The following is an 8590-nucleotide window of genomic DNA, read 5'->3' as shown; positions in this document are numbered from 1 at the left end:
GTGATTCAGTTGACAAGAATTATAATTAAAACGAAGGATAGCCCCTTGTAGAAATCCTGAATAGATATGGAAAGAGAAATAGCAACAGAGTAAATAAATGTTGACCGGCGGCGAAAAGGCAGAGTGATGAGAAAATTAGTTACGACCGTATAGGGGGGAAGGAGATTAACGGAGAGGGGGAGACTGAGAGAGAAAGAGAGAGAGAAAGAGAGCAGAGAGAGCATGGAAGGAAGGAAGGATGGTGGGTGGGTGGGAGAAAGTCTACAATTACAAATGAGAATATGAGAGAGATGGAGAAAGTAAGTTGAGATGCTAGAAAAGGAAGGTAGAGTCGCACAAATATATAAAATCTTGCTGGTTAAAAAAGTCGGGATGCGTGGCGTTCAGTTAATAAATCGTACACGTAGGGCAGACACAAAAGGACCCTAATTCTTCATCATTTAACGATAAGAGTGAGAACTTCGTATATCGGGACCACCCACAATATTTGCGGAGAATTAGAGCTCGAGAAAACAAAATAATCCAGGGAGCACGTACAAAAGTAAACAAACGTATTCTGTCTTCGTCTATCATTTCAAATTACATTTGAAGGATGTATTTGTGTGTCTGTAGTAATATATACATCCTACAATGAACATTTTTGACATCATGAAGATATGTCCAACACTCGCCATCCCAAGTCCATCACACATATAAACCAATTTAGCATAATACTTCCAGAACTCTGCCCTGTTGTGTTTTGCACTGACGTGTCCATGCCCATTGCGATCCGCCACATATCAAGTTCTGTTTCTTTTACCGTGCTGTGATTCCGCTACACGGACTCAGAGAACGACAGTTAGAGATGGACAATTAGATGAGTTTTTCAACTGGATGCATTATAGTGCGTCAACCATTGATTCATATATTAATATAATTTACTGCTCCGTTACAAGAAGGATCAAGAGAAACAGTACTCCACAGTATTAAAATAAAAGCTACTAATAATTTCCAGCTTTTGAAACACAATAATTCGGTGGATTTATATAACGTGTCTTTTGCTTCCAAGCAATCCTTCAGGCTCAGGGCACATGGTGAGTCCTATTTGAAAACGAGGACGCTTGCACATTCCAAAATAGGGTAAACAAAAAGAAGTAGATCGAGAAGACAAATGGTTTATAAAAACGGAAAGAAAAGAAAGAAAAAGAAGATTTGCACTCATAGTTTTTCTGGTGCACAATGATTCAACGGTGTGGAAGCAAATGTCTGCGATAATTGGCCGCTAAGCATGACTTGCAAAAAACCTGACAAAGAGAATGTTTAGTGAACAAAATCAGAAACTATGAATTTCATTAATTTGCATTTTGGTCTGTGCATAAACATTCTACAATCCACACTATCACTAATGAATTAAGGAAGTTACATTCAGCCATCTTATCAGACCACTTAAAATTACTTGTGTACATTTTTAGAAAATTTAAGAAATATAGTGAAAGATTTTAATCTATAGAATATCAGAAATAAATATTACGCAACCGATGTCTACCCAATGCAGGAGATGTTTGAGTCAATGGACAATGACGATGGGGTATGTATCAGAATATTTTCTTTGATCAAAATACATAACCATCAATCCCTTTCTGACTGAGAGGTTAAGCGTTTTTTACTTTTGACTGAAGTGCAGTGGTGAGGAAAAAGAAATTTACGGGATATAGTAGAATTGGTAAGGAATTGCAGTTTTGTATGATACTGTCAGAAGTGCCAATAAAAGACGAATATTATAAAAGAAAGATTATCATAGTAGTATATAATATAGAATTGATAGAACTAAAATGAATGAAGAAAAAATATGGAGATTTCCATTAGAAGGAAAGCTCAGAATATATTCCGACTCGGTAATCAATCCAACATAATACTGTATTCTCTGCAATTAAATTGCACTGAACATGAAATAGATAAAATAGGTAAGTATTAAATGAGATACGTCAGTTAAGAAATGAGTTACTGGCTGAAATAAATCAAGTGGTGGTAAGATCGATGTAAGTTAGTTATGTGAAATGGTCATGTGGAAATTTTAAGAATATTCTATTGAATATGAGAGAGCAACGGATTAATAAATATTTCACCTACATTTGAAGATTTTAAATGCTCGTATTGGTGATTGGAACAAATTTTCACAGAGTCTCTAACTATAATTGACAGCAAAATTTGATAGTTAATATTTTTTCCTACTTTACGCCCTAAATGAACCTATCTAGGGAAGTACCGGGGACTTTTTTTTTGTAAGTAACACTGTTATGTTATCTAGTCTTTAATTCGAAAACTGTAGTTCCTAATGTTTGAACCGAGCATTTATAAAGCAAATTATTCTTCAAACCCTGGTTATTTAAATGGTATTTATCACCAACTGCACAGTTATATATGTTTGACTATCATAAGAGATTTACTTTATTTTATTTCTACTAATATTATTATGAGGAGACATTATATCGCTGTCATAATCATGAATGATTATATTAGAGGTATTATCTATAGCTGACCTACATTGCTAATTGCTGCCTGAAATATTAAAAGTATATTCGTAATTCCTTATAGTGTTTAATTTCTTAATGTTAAAAGCTAAATTATCAGCAAATTAGATGTGGAATACACAGGTTTCATGGTCTATCTGTTGAATAACTCCCTGTATCTGCCAGAGTGGTATCCAGTTTAATCCATGGCTCTTTTAAATAATGAACTTTCGATTAAATTAATTTCAGGAATCCGAATATATTCGTGTTGATTACTGCGGTGGGCTCTAACTGTTGCTATCTATCCCTTGTCATTAAAGTCTATCTCGAAATTACGTTAATATAATTTCTACCGGCATTTTCAATATGGCTTTAATACGTAACAAACATTATTACTGAAACATTAACTATGTTTGAGTAATATATTTCTTAGAAATGTCGTCAGTATGGAATACAAAACCTATTTTTCTCATAGGTATTGCACATCGATCAGAAATATCAATATCTATCTATAATTTACCCATGCCATGTAAAATATAATTAACTTTCGAATAATGTTAATTCTGTTATTTCAGCAATTACGTAACTAAATTCTGTGTATGTACCTAAAATGCCATGATATTGTTAACAACATATAAACATCACTGTATCCATTGAAATCATAATACGAAGTTGTCTAAATATACGTATGTACAGCCATACACAATGACGAAGAATGAGTAACCTTTAAATATCATCGACTACCGTTTTGAAGTCTAAGACATATTTTTCTGGAATACTGCTTAATGATTCCTTAATATTGACTAAAGAACTTGGCAATAAATAACTTAGTATTCTCGCGATGTCGCAATATATAGTTACAAATATTTACTTGTGTATAAGAGGAATAGAATATACATAGAATAATTATGGACATATTCAAAACATTCAGAAAAATGAAATTGTTAACATCCAAATGTTCACACGATGATGTTCGAGTAAAGATATTCTAAGTAATATGAACTATTTAGAAAGTAGCTAATGATGTAAGCTAGAGAGTAAAAGATATGTAATGTTTTTGTCAGAACATTGGACAATACAACGATATCAAGTAAAACCGAAATCAGTTCCTGTATAAGCTCGAACAAAATAATCATGAAATTGAAGTGTATACTAAAATAAGAAGGATGCGGTGTGGGAATATTCCTACAAGTGACTGAGGTATACAGAAGTGTGTATGCATATATAATTGCTTATATTTACCTTTAAATGTTAATGCAATCAATCGAACATTCACTTCAAGTATTATTCATTATTTTTAGTAATTGTATTATTTTTAGTAGAAGCAGGTAGATGGGAATACTTTGTTTAGGTTATGTAGACTACTAACTGTAAATTAGTTTCAATTTCCAGAACATACATATAATATTTATGCGAAGAGAAAAGTGACATACTTGTATATGTAAGTCTTATACTTTTCATCTTTTACTTATTTTACTCATTTGATTGCGGTCTTATAGCCTTGAAGAGTTTAGTCGAGCAAATCAACCATAGTACTTATATATATTTAAGCCTTGTACTAATTCTATCGGTTTCTTTTTGTCGAAATAATAATTTACGTGGACGTAAAACAAGCAATACCAGTTGTTAACCGGTGGAGAGGGGTACAAACATGCATATGTATATATGCACAATCTATACATACAGAGATAAATAGATAATAGGTAGACAGACAGACAGACAGATAGATACATACATACATACGTACATAGACAGACAGACAGACACCGAGACAGACAGATAGATAGATAGATAGATAGATAGATAGATAGATAGATAGATAGATAGATAGATAGACAGATAGATAGATAGATAGCTAAAGGGTCTTTTACAGGAACGCGCCAGAATGGTTTCTTTGCAATGTAAATCGCTTCAAAGGACCTGGATTCAGATGAAAACATTTTTCCGGGAGCATATTTTACGTTACCTTAGGTTTTAGTCATCAATATACTTATCTTCTCTTGTTTTGTATAAATGATGATCAACAAAATGTCTCGCTTCTTTATCGGACACGAGAAAATGTTGTAATGGAAGGAACTACTATCTTTTTGAGTTACTACATTAGTACTATATTTATATCTGTAGAGATTTTCCAGTTATTATGGAAATCAACAAGATTACACATTATTTTCTCTATTTCTTTATTCATGTTGATTAAATTGTCGTTCTAATGGAATCAAATCTGTGACAATCATTTCAAACATTAGTTCAAAAGCGAACTAATTGAATAAAACATTTTTATATTTGAATTTCTAACAAATGACGTTTATTTTGTTACCTAAGAGAAATAACAATGCCAGAAAATGAGAGATAAAAATTGCATATTTAGAAAACGAATATATGAATATAGGTATAGTTTTTTCAGGCCACTAAAACAATATTATTATGACAGAAGCTGTGCTAGGTAAGAGGCGTTGTGCCAAGTCATTACTCTGTAATAAATCTTATTTGTTAGTAATATAGCAGTGGGTGTTTCAGTTGTAGTAAGACCTCAAGCGAGAAATTCAGAACGATTTCAGTGAGATTTGAAGTTGCAAGGCAAAGAACACACACGTACGCACGCAGGCACGCGCGCGCACAAACACACTCTCACTCTATCTATCTCCCTCTCTTTCTCTCTTTCTCCCTCTCTTTGCAACAGAACTCAAACTGATTAAAACTGTTATTTTCAAAATAGAAAAGTAACAAGATCCCCTGCACTGTTCGATGTAGATATTTGTAATTGCACGCATGCTATTATAAAAGAAATATAACCCTGATTGCAATACAAGTTCATCACTGATATCACACTCACAATTGGAATTCAAAATTAACATTGAAGTCCACGTCAAACCACATTGCATAGAACACAGAATAGCTACCTAAAGCTGTATGTACACTGTTTAGCACCAATGACTCGATATATTGCCTGAAGATAAATTGTCTACAACTTCATCTAGATCATTGATGCTTATCGAACGTTTTTTAACAAGGATATAAGTGAAAATGTGTATATTTATAAATAAGGAAATAAAACAGAGCAACAGAAAGGCCCCGTGATAGAAGGAATAAGGAGAGAAAACAGAACAACAGAAATGCCCGGTGATAGAATATATCCTAAGCTACGTACATTATTTCTTACACGGGGCCTATAAATCATATACATTTGTAGCTCATGTCACATTTATTAAGCACGATATTCATCACTAAACTTTAATTTGAAAGACGTAGGAATTTGCTATGGTAATTGTAGCAGATGTAATTCTGTATCGGTCATACTTATTGTTTGCTAGAGATTATAAAATGTTGTGCTTTTTCTTATTCAACTGACGCTGGATTCAAAGATATTTCAAACGGATTCACCTTCTACGAATATCTAGAATTCTTAGTTTGTCGGGTTCGATTAAATATGGTCAATATAGGATTAGTTTATGCTTTACTAATCCAAATGTATACATGAATGCATAGCAAATGAGATTTACGACATAAAGGTATATCCCTGAAAAATTAATTCTATAAATGAAGTTTAATCTCTTCAACCTAAAAATGAAATTGCATTGCAGGTTTAATCGGACATAAATAGCATGCTTAATGTCATCTAAGTTTTCAACAGGCTGGGAATGACACCTTTGTGCGAAAAGATACTGTAATTTTCATTTTTTTTACATTGTCAACTCATGAAACACCTTGTCAGAAAATGAACCAAATGCCACTCAAATTATACACTGCAGTCTTAAAACTATGTGCTTTTATAAATAGAACATTTCTAAATATTGTCATCGTGTTTCTTTCCTCTTTAAACTCTTGTTTGGATACAGGAACCAAAGATACAACAAACATTTCGTCTACGTCCTACCCACCACTAGACCTCTTACATGCAGCAGCAAAATCTGGGCACTTCTCTGTTCCTTTCAAAGAAATGAAGTAACCCACCTGACAGTATATTTGAATTACCTGGATGTCTAGAGTCAGGATTATGTAAACTACAAATATCGAGCACATAGATCACCGCAAACAATGGATGTGCTCTGAAGTAAATGGTTTAAATATAAAATGTATTGGGGTTTAGTCCCAACCCATTGAGATCAACGTGTGTTATTTACTATTCTGTGGGCAAATTTAAAAAAATGTTACATTCAAGAACTGATGTCAGTATAATCGTTTGTTCTCCATCCCTAGTGCATGTGGACCTATGGCTAAGAATCTAACTATCTGAAGTGTTTAGGTTAAACGATAACTTCGATAATTTAGGATTTACCTTAACAGCATAATTAAAATATTGAAACATTAAAAGACTGAAGGACGATAGTGATGGGGAAATAAAAAGAAGAAATAAAAAAATAGTGTATTATTAAATGAACACGTAATTCTCTGCATCAGTTGCTACTGAGAGATTTCTACTATAATGAATCAATTTGAGTGCTTAAACAAGTTCCAAAATAGTGAAACTTTATTTAAAGCAGTCAGCAGAGATAACTGCTATTGAAGCTCAAACAATACGTGTCGTACTGGTTTAGCCGCACGTCAATCTTGATTTAGTAAACTTGTGATCAAAAGCATTTTAGTAACATTGATCTCACATTTTGGGTAATATCTAAAACTACATGTCTCTTTTCTTTAAATACTGCTTTTATATCTGAGGGAGATTTTTTCCCAGTAAAAAGAATTACAGTGTATGCACTACCAACATGAAGTACTAACTCTGCTTAGTGAAATATTTGCCTTCTATTAAGTTGCCAATGCACGATATAAATGCATAAACTTCAACGGCACATACACGTATGTAGACATTAACACAATACCGTTAACGGATTTCCTCTATAATATTGTTTATGTGTGCACACAATACACATGCATATGTGCATGAATGTATATGTATACATACATATGTATATACACATATACATACATACATACATACATACATATGTATATATATATATATATATATATATATATATATATATATCCGTATGTAATTATGAGATCCATGTATGTAAGTGTAGGAAGATTGTGCTGTTCGAGCGTTCCGTAGTAGAGTTATAAAACAACGTTCAGGAACAATAGTAATTTGTTGGCGTCGAACGTTGTAGGCTTTTCCCATATCAAAGTTCGATAAGCTAAAAAAACAAATTTTATATTTCACACTTAGCAACATGAGTTACTATGAATGCGAATGAAAATCCGAACTCAGCGAGTGAAGCAGGTAAAATTCAGTCTACATATGTTTCTCTTATGTCTCAAGCTACTACTATCTAGCACCTTCGGACGATCTCTACTCAACCGCTACACGACTGCTACTCAACACTTACCACGGCCAGACTACCTCTATTTATATGTCTTGGGAGATCCTACTTCTTCGCCTGGGGGCGTCCACACAACAGTTTCATAACTAGTAGATACTCTCATGTAATAATTAGCTACTCATCAGGTTGAAGATACAATAAAATTATATGAATGTAATATATTAGCGTTAAGAAATCCTAAGTTAACTGGCATGTATATAAATGTACGTATGTCCGTGTATATGTGTATATGTGTATGCCTGTATGTATACATATACTTAAAGTGTGTGCATACATACATACATGCACATACACACATACATACATACAAACATGCATACATACATACATACATACATACATTCATATACATGCCAGATAACTTAGGATTCCTTAACGATAATATAACATTCATATAATTAATGTATCTTCAACCTGACGAGTAGCTAAGTTTTACATGACAGGATCTGCTAGCTATGAAACATATGTAGACTGAATTTTACCTGCTTCACTCGCTCAGTTTAGATTTTTATTTGCATTCATAGCAACTCATTTTGTTAACTGTGAAATATAAAATTTGTTTTTTCAGCTTATCGAAATTCGATATGGAAAAAGCCTACCACCTCCGATGCCAAGAAATGATTATTGGTTGTGAACGTTGTTTTATATATCTACCACGAACCGCTCGAAGATTACAAGCTTCCTACACTTAGATCCTTAGATCTCATAACTACATATGGATATGTATATATATATATATATATATATGTGTGTGTGTGTGTGTGTGTGTGTGTGTGT

Source organism: Octopus bimaculoides, chromosome 18 (assembly GCF_001194135.2).
Source record: "Octopus bimaculoides isolate UCB-OBI-ISO-001 chromosome 18, ASM119413v2, whole genome shotgun sequence".
NCBI classification, from domain to species: Eukaryota; Metazoa; Mollusca; class Cephalopoda; order Octopoda; family Octopodidae; genus Octopus; species Octopus bimaculoides.
This window is presented reverse-complemented; position numbering follows the sequence as displayed.